The following is a 12,428-nucleotide window of genomic DNA, read 5'->3' as shown; positions in this document are numbered from 1 at the left end:
AATAATATTAGGTTAATTTTTGATAGTTTATTGTTAAATGTGTGGTTGAATTTGCCTGTGTAATTAAATAGGAAAACATTATTCGCCTATGTAATTGTATCATATGTTGTTTGATATGGTTATTGCATAACAGAATCTGCCAAGACACTGTTCTTGACATGGTTCTTAGGTGAAGTTCATATAAAGAATGTGGTGATTTTGTAATAAGAGTAGTATATGATGAGAGCATGATGAAATTATGCTCTGGTATGTTGTTGTTATTAATGGGTATCTCCATTGAGTCCAAAGACTCGTTCTTGTTCCTTACATACATCATTTTCATATTCTCCTGACTCTTTTCAGGAATCTCCTCTTCCTTGCTCATCTCTTGTCTCAGTCACCAAACCTTGCACATGCACATTGCTTAAACCTTTGTGCCTTCAATTATATATCTCTTTCAAATTCTCTCCTCCCCTTTCACCCACCTGATTCTCTCTCTCATCTGAACTAATAGCATTAGCTGACCTATCCAGGCTCTTAACCTCATCATACACACTCATGCACTCCATCTTCTCTCTTACCATTTTTTCAATGTTTCTTTCCAAGCAGTATAATCTAGATAAACAATGGTGGGAAACAAGTGATACACTGCCTTTAGAAGACATTATGTCTAAGTTAAACAGTTTGTGAAAGCCATTGAATAAGCACAATCAGGAATGTACAAAATTTCTGGAATGAATGGACAAAACAGTTAGTTTGTCCATTCATTCCTAAAAAGGGACAGTTGGTACATTGCCTTCTTTAATCTCTCTAAAGGAATAAGACCAAAATCTGGATAATGGTGATCTGCTGCCATAACTTTCTCCTTATGAAGATATGAATCCTTCAAAATAACCTAGGGATATATTTTCAACTGAGATTGCTGCCTGCACAACTGCAGTTATTGCTAACTGGTACTTCAGATATATCAGATGAATCCTTATATTACTTTACTTAATCCTTCCTCTTCTGCCTTTTATGGTGTCGAAATTAGTATTCTTGCAACTGCAACCATAATCCGAGGATAAGGTGGTAAGCTCCATGCCTCCTGGTGTGTCCTATGTCTGTTGATGTGTGTGTTCATGGGGGCCAATTTGCCTGTTTTGAGGGACAAAAAAAACCTGAGTTTCCCAGAGGGAAAAACCCTCTACCTCTGTCTGAGACTGGCTAACTCACTTTTAGTCGAAAGAGACCAGATAAAGGTTCCTCACATCATAGATGAAATTCAAACCCAGGTCTTTCTGACCAAAGGGCTTCGCATATACCGACTGAGCTGTGGAGGTTCTTGAATCATTATTATTATTATTACCCCAAGACCTCATGGAGTCAAAGAGTCATCTGGGAGGTCCTTTTATCACACACACACAGCTCATCATACTGTGCATTGATCACATTCAAATTCCTTGCAGACACCACACTCTCGGGCAAGGCATTCCAATCATTTACAACTCTACACAAAAAAAAACCTGCCTCTCACTCCCCTGCTCACACCCTCTTTATTCAGTTTCCAGAGATAACCTCTGGTTCTCCTCCGATCTCCCAGTATTTTCTGTAGAACTTCTCAAGCATTGATCCTATAACAACCCCATACCAACTTGTAGGTCTCTATCTTATCTCCCCTCTTCCTCCTGTCCACCAGACTCTGCAAATTACATCTTCTCAATCTTTCCTCATACTCGACATTCCAGAGGTCAGAAAACTATCTTAGTCAATCACCTTTGGACCCTTTCCAACATCTCTTCATCCTTCTGAAAACCAGGTGACCAAATCTGGGCACAATAGTCCATGTGTGGCCTAATCAAAGCCTTATACAATGAAACAAGAATCTCCCTACTTCTACACATCAGTGTCCTCCGCATCATTCCCAGAAGTCTTTGTGTTGTCTTCACAATTTTGGCAATGTCCCCCCTAAATTTTAGATCCTTATCCACTATCACCCCCAGATCTCTTATTTCCTCTACTTCCAACAATATATTCTCACCAAGCATAAATTCTGCATCCCATCTTTGTTTTCCAAATTTTAAAACCTTTTCATTTTGCAACATTGAACTCACATCCCCATTTGCTTGCCCAATCACTCAATTTATTCAAGTCTTCTTGCAAGGCCACAACATCTTCACTACTCTTTATGGTTCGTCCCAACTTTGCATCATCTGCAAACAACTGAATATCTCCATCCAAATCTTCGCCAGTATCATTAATATAAAAGTTAAATAGTAATGGCCCTAAAACAGACCCCTGAGGCACTGCACTAGTGACATTCCTTTTCCTGGATATCGCTCCCCCATACACAACTTGTTGATACCTATCAGATAGCCAGTCTCCATTCCAATGCACTAATCTAATATCCAACCCCATCTGCTCTAGTTTGATATCAATTTATCATGAGGTACTCTATCAAAGGCCTTTGTGAAATCTAAGTATATTACTGTGTATCCTTCTCCTCTGTCCAAGGAAGCAGTCACTTTATTGTAATAAGTAAGTAGATTACTAAAACATGACCTCCCTTTAGCAAATCCATGCTGTCCATCAAAGATGATACCATTGTTTTCAACCCAACTCTGGATCCTAGTTCTCACAAGCTTCTCCAACAATAACCACAACACCTGACACACAGATAGGCCTATAGTTTGATGCTCGACCTCCTTTAATGAAGTGGCACAATCTTGCTCTCCTTCCACTCCTTAGGGACTTGACCGAGTGCAAGACTCGTATTAAAAAAATATGTCAAGACAGGTGTCAACTACCTGGTACATTCCTTCAGAATACGTGGTGATATATTATCAAATCCCACAGCCTTATTAACATGTAGTTTACTCAACTCCCCATACACCTCTTGCTCACTTACAATCAGTCTCTCCTCCCCATCTACTGCTCTCAATCTCTCCATGAAGTCACATTCACAAGATTGAAAGACCTTTATGAATTGCTCATTAAGTATCTCCACCACACATTCTGCAACAGCTGTTTTTATACCATTTTCTCCTATCAGTGTCATCCTTCCATAATCATTCTTTCTTTTCCTGGCTACATATCAAAAAAACTCCTTAGGATTCTTTTTGGCTTCATTAACTAACTGCTATTCATACCTCTCTTTAGCTACCCTCACCAACCAAGTTCCTTGCCTGGTCTTTGTAGTCCTCATGGAATTGGTTATTTCCACTTCTCTTATGCTACCTCCACAATGTCCTCTTTCTCTGTATCGCATGCTTAATCTCTTTATTCATCCATCTCACACCTACTTTATTTAACCTTCTCACCCTTGGAATACACTTAGACATTGCATCTACTAGATAGTTTTTGAAAATCCCCCAAGTTGCAATGATCTCTTTTCCAGCTAACTCCTCGTTCCATGCTACACCCGCAAGGTATCCCCTGAGCTCTTCATAATCACCCTCCCCCCCCTTGTAGTTCCACATATACCCTTTTCTTACAGAGGTCCTCACACTGCTGGCAACCACCCAGGTAATCACCTCGTGGTCACTCTCACCAATTGATGGATGATTTGACACCTCATTTATAATTACATCCTCTGATGAGATGACCAAATCCAATACCCTCAATCCTCGTGTGCCCTCTGTTACATACTGTCTGAGATAGTTATCCCTCAAAAACTCAAGAAACTCATTTCTTTTACTTCATGTTGCTATCTCATCATTCCAGTCTATATTGCCATAATTAAAATCTCCCATTATGATCACCCTTTTCTTATTTGCTTGACTAATTTGATTATACAGTTCATTATCGCTACCATCCACATTACCTGTCTATAACAACATCCAACCAAGTATTTGATTCCATTCACCTCTATCTCACACCATACTGCCTCAAAACCACTGGCACTATTTTCCTCTTACATCTCTACTTTGTATGGACATAACTCTTTCTCTATCATCAATAGCACTCCCCCTCCCTTTTTACTCATTCTATCTTCACGAAACACATCATACCTTTCCACCTCTATTCCTATCTACTCCCCCTCCCTTTTTACTCCTTCTATCCTCACGAAACACATCATACCTTTCTATCTCTATTCCTGTCAGGATGTCGTCCTCATCCAACCATGTCTCACTTATTCTGACAATCTTTGGGTGAACAGATGCAATTAATGCAACCATTTCATCTGTCTTGTTTCTTATACATTTGTATACAAACACAACAGCTCATTTCTGTATCTACAACTAGTTCCACTGATACCACTCACTCGATGTGATCTCTCCATGCTCGACTGGGGCCATTTCCCTTTCTGCTTATTCATTTTAAATATTTAAAAATTATATATCATTCGAAAACTGCTGTCTTGATGTGAAGAACCAGCATGGATGGTACAGAATCAAATTTGGAATATTTTTCCATGACCTGAGAAGATAGGTTTTATGCTAATGATTCAAGCGGTACATTAAAGGGACATACAAATTTTGAGTAATAGCAGAATCAGTATTTGTGGAAGAAGCAAAAATTTCAGCAAAACATTTTTTTGTTGGAATTGTTGGCATGGAAACAGCATTGTTTGCTGTTACTTGCATAAACAGGATAAGCAGCTCTATACTAATCTGATTTTAACATGAAATTTTTAAAGAAATGTCTTTCCTGTCATATGATGACAAAAATTTACAAAAGTACAAGGAAATAAATCCATCCTTGTCAATAACAAAATTTGGTACCACTGCTCAAATCCTTCAATAAAGATGCACCTACTATAGATACTGTATGAAAACACATACACAACTACATCAAGAGGAATAAACATCGGCTGCAATATCTTTTAGGCCCCAAAGAATGGCAAAATTTCTCCAGTTACAAAATAACCTAAAATTGCTGATGATATTCTTATTATTGCACACAATATGAAAAATTTAAAAGAAATTATAGAAGATCTAACAACTAAACCAATAGAAATTGGATTTGACATTAATTCTGAGAAAACCAAAATATCACAAACCGAAAAGATATGATGAAAGACACAATATTATTAAGGTAAACAATAAAGAAATTGAAATAGTAGTGAGAATGATACTTAGGAAAATTGTTAACAACGAAGAAACAAGGAATCATGGAAGAAGTGAAAAGAAGAATAGAAATAGGAATTTCAGCTTTCGGAAAATTGAAGAGATTTTTTAAACAGCAAAATAAAACCTGAGACCAGACCAAGACTGTTCAAACAATGTGCATTGCCTGTTATGACATACAGAGCAGAAACCTGGCTAATCAAAAAGGAAATAATAGATAAAAGGGGAAGAAAAAAGAATGGAAAGATGTCTGCTGAACTTAACTCATAGATAAAATGAAGAAAGAGCTAAAACAAAATTTTTAGATTCTCGTAGACAGGCTTATACGTTGGTTATGCATTACTAAATCACTTAAAGAATAACAACGTAGCTACGAATATAAATTAAATTACACTTTAATAAATATTTCCGATATTTCGGCAACGTCACGTTGCTATCTTCAAAAGGAACTTACAAAAAAAAAAGGTACGTGTACGTAGGCAATACAACACAGTAACTGAGAATGAAGAGATGAAGCTATTGTTCTCCTAAAAGTCCTGATAGTGCCCTCTAGCGGGCTGAGTAGGTGTTCTTGGCCGTTCGGCTGAAGGTCTGCTGATGTAAGCCTCCCAAATTTGGGGCAGTCGCATACAACCAAATTTGTTGAGGTTTGGAGAGTTTCTTAGGGCTGAGGCTGATTCCATAAATAGTCTTTTGAATTTGTATTTGCTACGGTGTATTACTGTAGCTTTCTTCCACTGTATTCTGTGGCATGAATCCAGAGCATGGGCTGCAAGACCAGAATGGCTGTACTTGTGAAAACGGATGTAGTCCTTGTGTTCAGAAATTCTGATATTCGCTGTCCTGCCTGTTTGGCCAAAGTAAGACAGTTTACAACTGCAAGGGACCTGGTATACACCAGGTAGGTGTAGGGGAAGTGGTTGGTCTTTAGTGGAGCGAATAAGGGATGCCAATTTTCTGTAAGGCCTGTAACAAGTGGTCAGGTCATGTTTTTTAAAGATTTTGGTAATTTTCCAAGGTGCCTCGGATGTAGCGAATGGTGATGGATTTAGAGTAATCCTTGTTGTGGAGGGGGAACTTTAGGAGAACAATAGCCTCATCTCTTCATTCTCAGTTACTGTGTTATATTGCCTACGTGCACGTGCCTTTTTTTTTTTTTTTTTTTTGTAAGTTCCTTTTGAAGATGCCAAAGTTTGACCAGTGACAGCTAGTCAGCCTGATGGAACCTTTTCTCATGATCATGATGGAACCTGATGGAATTGTTTTCTCAGTTTATAGAAAACCCACCCATACAGGCAGATACATTCACCAACAATCCCCCCCCCCCCCTCACAACAATACGGAGTGCTGAAAACACTATACAACAGGGCTAAACTAATCTGTTCTAACGACATGGCCCTAAACACTGAACTAAATCACATCCTCAACACTTTCTCAGCTGATGGCTACCCCCCCCCCCCCCCCCCCCCAAATCCAAAAAATATTAAAACCTACAAACCACAGCCCCCCCCCCCCCCCCCACACACACACCCACAACAAGGATTACTCTAAATCCATCACCATTACCTACATCCGAGGCACCTCGGAAAAAATTACCAAAATCTTAAAAAAAACATGACCTGACCTCCTGTTACAGGCCTTTCAGAAAATTGGTATCCCTTATCTGCTCCACTAAAGACCAACCACTTCCCCTAGACCTACCTGGTGTATACCAGGTCCCTTGCAGTTGTAATCTATCTTACTTTGGCCGAACCAAACAGGCAGGACAGCGAATATCAGAATTTCTGAACATAAGGACTACATCCGTTTTCACAAGTACAGCCATTCTGGTCTTACAGACCATGCTCTGGATACATGCCACAGAATACAGTGGAAGAAATCTACAGTAATACACCATAGCAAATACAAGTTCGAAAGACTATTTATGGAATCAGCCTCAGCCCTAAGAAACTCTCCAAACCTCAACAAATTTGGTTGTATGCAACTGCCCCAAATTTGGGAGGCTTACATCAACAGACCTTCAGCCCAACGGCCAAGAACACCTACTTGGCTTGCTAGAGGACACCATCAGGACTTTTAGGAGAACAATAACTTCATCTCTTCATTCTCGGTTACTGTATTGCCTACGTGCACATGCCTTTTTTTTTTTGTAAGTTCCTTTTGAAGATGGCAACGTGATGTTGCTGAAATATTGGAAATATTAAAGTGTAATTTAATTTATATTTGTAGCTACGTGTTCAATTCCTTAAGTGATTTAGTAATAAAGTAAAATTTTTAGATATTGGAGAAAACGTACTTCATAAAAAATGGAAATGGGCAGGACACATCGCAAGACTCAAGAAGGACAATAGATGGGCCAAAGTTATCCTGGAGTGGTGGCCATATAAAGTTAAAAGATCAGCTGGAAGACCCGAAAGGTGATATAAGAAAAACAATTGGAACTCTTTAGCACTAACAAACTCAGGATAGAAACAGATGGAGAGAATTGGGAGACACCTATCAGAAGTGGCTATAAAAAGAGTTAAAAGAAGAAGTACTTACTACATAATAGAAGAACATAATAATTATAAATGGAGTAGTCTTACTAATTCTTCATCAACAGAAACCAACAGATCTTACATTCCTCTTTGCCCCCCCCCATACCCTCACTTTCTCCATGTCCAAAGAAAGTAAAAATAATGCCTTTAACTTGTTTATAAATTTACCTAACTGTACACTTTCTCTGGACAAAATAGAAGTATTAAATAAAGGTCTAAATTTACCATCCCCCAAAAAACTTTCTCTAGAAAATAATACACCATTGAAGCCCAAACTAAACTAAACTAGAAAATGATTCAAACTAAGATGTTTTTCAAAAAAGATGTCATAAATAGTAAAATGATACCTACACAAAATCTCCCACCATGACTTTCACATGCTATATAAAAAATAAATAAAATAAAAATAACTTTGACATTATTATTAGTAAAATGGATAAAGGTTTGATTTGAATTTTATTTTATTATTTTTTTTTTTTTTTTTTAATTTTTGTGGTGCAAAGACATGCATGGTCATACTGGGCCAGGACACTCGTTAGAGCAGTACATATGGTTAATAGTTAGTATGGCAATCACAAACATCCATGCCCTTGACAGGATTCGAATCTGCAGCCTCTTGGCTGGAGAGTGGATACGCAAACTATTCATTCTACCAAGCTGGCATCAATAAAAGAGATGTTACAGTAATAATAAACAAAACAGATTACCATAATAAAATTCTTGGCATTGTCAATTACTCAAATGCTTACAAAACAATTTCTTAAGATTCCACCAAATGAAAACTGTTTACATCAACTCAAAGAAGAACAACAAAATTTAGATCTGTTCCAAGAACAACAAAATTAGTCTGCTCATGGGTAGAATCTTAGCAATATAGTCACTAAACTTTTTCTTGCCCATATGGAAACATAATTTTTATCTCCTAACTGCCGATTAACATCACTTATTATGAGCAATACAGTGTACTGTCCATTGTAATGTAATGTGGAAAATGTACTGCATCAGTAATGCGAATGCTATACAATAGTTAGGTCATTCAACAACTTTCACACTAGGTTAAAATTCACAGTTGATTATGAAAAAAATGAAACCATGAACTTTTTGAATTTGGCTCTCATTAGATTCAATCATCATTTTAGTACCAATTTCTGATTCTGATTTTCCCTTTCAGTGAAAATTCCTGGTGAGATTTTTACAGGGTACTTCACCATTGCTTTCCTCATCCCAATTTTATCCGTGCTCAGGACCAGCATATGGCTGAGACGTATTCATGACTGTAATCCATGTGTGTTCAGGGGATCGGCCTGCCTGCTCTGTGGGACGAAACTGAGCCACTGGGCAGGTTTTTCGCAGCACCCATCTTGTGCAAAGCTTTGAGATTTGCAATTCTTCATGGAAAATATATCCTACGCATTCTTTTGAAATGCCTATGGTCTCAGAAATTTCACGCACTTTGACTCGCTGGTCATCCGATACCATATCGTGCACTTGATCAATGATTTCTGGTGGTGTTACAGTTTTTGGACGTCCTTCACGTGGATCATCTTCAAGACTGGTACAACCACATTTAAACTTAGCAGCCCATATATACCACAAACCTCCAAACTCTGGAAATTATTTGCATTTCACCTCCTATCACCCCTTATTGTGGCAAAAAAATCTGTCTTATTAACACAATTCATTAATGCCTACAAATACTTGTTTCCAGATACATCTTTAAACCAAGAAATTACTCATCTGAGCGATATCTTCAGCTCTTAACAATATCCCAAGCAATTTACGAGGGTGGTCTGAAAAGTTCTTGGCCTAACAATGAAAAAAAACGAATTTCTAATTTCAAAATTATTTTTATTTTTCAACATAATCTCCCTTAAGACTAATACATTTATTCCAGCAATGCTCCAATGCTATTATCCCGTCCCCGTACCCCTCTACAGTTGAAATCACCTCTTGATTCGAAGAAAAATGCTGACCAGGAAGGAAGAGTTTTAGTTTTGGGAAGAGATAGAAGTCAGAGGGAGCCAAATCTAGGAAACAGTGGATGTGCCAACAATTCATAGTACAGATCCCTTAATTTTCCCATTGCCAAAACACCTTTCTGGGCAGGTGCATTGTCCTGACGAAAGACGATTTTTTTTCTTCTGCAAGCCGGGTCTTTTTTCACAAATTTTTTCGTCTAATGTGGTTAAAAGATTGGAATAACATTCCCCAGTTATTGTTTACCTTTTTCAATATAATAAACAAAATGTCTTTAGCATCCCAAAACACCGATGCCATGACCTTTCCTGCTGATGGAACCGACTTTGGCACTGAACAACCAGCTTCTGTCCACTGTTTTGACTGCTGTTTGGATTCTGGTGTGTAATGGTGAATCCACCAAGTGTCATCCATAGTAATAAATCAGTGCACAAAATCAGTTTTATTCTTGTTAAATTGCTCCGAGCACTGTTCGGAGATTTTCATGCGAGTGCATTTTTGATCTTCTGTGAGCAGGCACACACCTATCTTGCGCAAAGCTTTTTCAGTTGCAATTCTTCATGCAAAATACATCCTCCACATTCTTTTTAAATGCATATAGTCCCAGCAATTTCACGCACTTTGATTCACCGGTCATCCAATACCATATCGTTCACTTGATCAATGATTTCAGGTGTTGGTACACTTTTTTGGACGTGCTTCTTGTGGATCATTTTCAAGGTTGATACGGCCATGTTTAAACTCCTCAGTCCATTTCTTTGTCTAATTGTCTAAAACAAATCATAAGAATGACCATACATTTTTATGAACTTTGAACAAATTTCCTTTGCATTAAACCTTCTTTTACAAAGAATTTTATAACCGCATGATACTCAATTTTATCCATTTCAAGGGATACAGACAACACTTTTGCTTCAGACAGCTGTATAAAACAAACTACTTGATAGAATGACTTGCAATTTCACATGGATGCTTATGACAGATGTACCAAGTTAAAAAAAAAATGTGTTGCCATATATGGTTGAAGCCGAGAATTTTTCAGACCACCCTTGTACATGCTATACGTATTACTAACACTAGACATCAAAAATGAAAAGATAATATGAAAAAGAAATTCATATTTATTTACAGGTATAATGATTCATGCATTGATAATGAAGAAGCAGCAGTATGATGCTTTATGGTAGCCTAGTGTAATCGATACGATTGGTTCAAGGTAGCTTAAACTGTACAGTAATAAACGAATCATTATAAAAATATTTTATTTTAATTAAATAAATAAATGTAACTAATTAATGACAGTTAATTTTATGCAATGATGATTTAATACTGCATCTTTATCTTTGTTTACATTTCTCTCGACAACAAATGCTGCATGTGCTGTCTGTAAGTAAGTGTTTGTGTGTGTAAGTGTTGATAAATCTTAACTTTTTATAATAGATCTATATATATTTTATGGAAGTAAATTATAAAATAGAATAGTGTCTCTGTATCTTTCATGAATTCACACATACTTAACCCTTTTTTTATATTTATTTTTATATTTCTAGTCTACATAATTCGTCTGTGAGTTTTTCAAATTGTATATCTCCAAAAAAATTTTCAGCATATTTATTGAAAAAAATCTGCATATAAGTGGATCCATTCAGTTCACACCCACATTCTTCAAGGGTCAACTGTATTTATTATTATTTTTCCCGACCATCTTTTGTATATTTTATGAACAACCAGGACGAAATTTTGTTTTGTTTACTCTGAAGGCAGAATCACTGTTTATGGTTGGATGTTGACCATCATAGAGATAATGATATTGTACACATTAATCGAAAGAAGTGGAACAGCTGTTTCCAAATTCCAGAGACAATCAGGACTGTGTGAAATTTGAACTTTTCTACTCTTTGGTTGGAAAGTCCTGGGGTTGCATCTTGTCTGTGACACAAACAACCTTTATAATGACTTTTCAGTTGAAGGTAAATTAATTGGTCTAATATGGAGGTAGTAGTGTTTACCACTTATTTAAAGTTGGGTATTTTTAATCTCATAGAACAGATACACTTGCCAGAAGAGTACACAGGCAGAATGCTCTGGCCTCATACCTTTAGTTGCTTCAGCCATAATCCCAAAGCCAATAACTTTTTCCGAAGAATAATAATTTCTTCCCATTTGATTTTGTTCTGCAGTGGATGTTGGCAAATCTCCCAGCTTGTTCATAATAGGACATTTCTGAGGCATGCATGGCAATACATGCGTGCCCGTGCATGCACACACAAATTCTGTATAATCATATTAAGAAACTCAACAGTCTTGGAGCTAGTATCCCATCTGCAGATTTAGCCTTTTCATGTTGTCATCATTCTTTAAAGAGGCTTAAAGAAGGCTACCATTAGCGCCCTTAGCTTAGACCCCCAGCTTTATAATATCATCTAAATGAGTACTAGCATTAGACCTTTTGTTACATATAGATCATGGTATCTGAAACTTGTCTCAAGATATTCTTACCCCCCTCACACACACACACACACACACACACACACACACACACACACACACACACACACACACACACACAGTGTAACTAGCATCTTTATTCAAGCTTTGGCCACTGAAGGAAATCTCAATATTCTAACTTTCTGCTCTCAAAAGCATGCAAAAAAAAAGAATCACGCCATAATGTTATAATTTTTATAGTGTGTTTAATGTCTCTCAGAAGTAGTTTATCTTAGAAATGAATATTAAATGTGCTGAGAATTGGCTATGCTATCAAATTCTGTCAGTTATCACTGATATTTCAACCCATGTTAAAATTATATACTTGTTTGTACTTAAGAAAAAACAATAATGATTGAAAATTTGGTTTTTGTTAACTTTGCTGCATTTTTGAATTCAT

The 12,428-nt window shown here is 37.1% G+C and overlaps 1 protein-coding gene across 2 annotated transcripts in view; it reads left to right on the top strand.

Moving 5' to 3' along the window:
- Window positions 1-12,428, top strand: part of LOC150097869 (uncharacterized) — a 622,248-nt gene that overhangs the window by 344,149 nt on the left and 265,671 nt on the right. The window lies entirely within an intron of this gene.

The sequence above is a fragment of the Typopeltis vanoorti genome, chromosome 16 (genome assembly GCF_054136105.1).
Source record: "Typopeltis vanoorti isolate ZY-2024b chromosome 16, IOZ_Tvanoo_1.0, whole genome shotgun sequence".
Lineage (NCBI taxonomy): Eukaryota > Metazoa > Arthropoda > Arachnida > Uropygi > Thelyphonidae > Typopeltis > Typopeltis vanoorti.
Note: the sequence above shows the minus strand (reverse complement) of the source record. Positions and strands in the feature narration are given on the sequence as shown.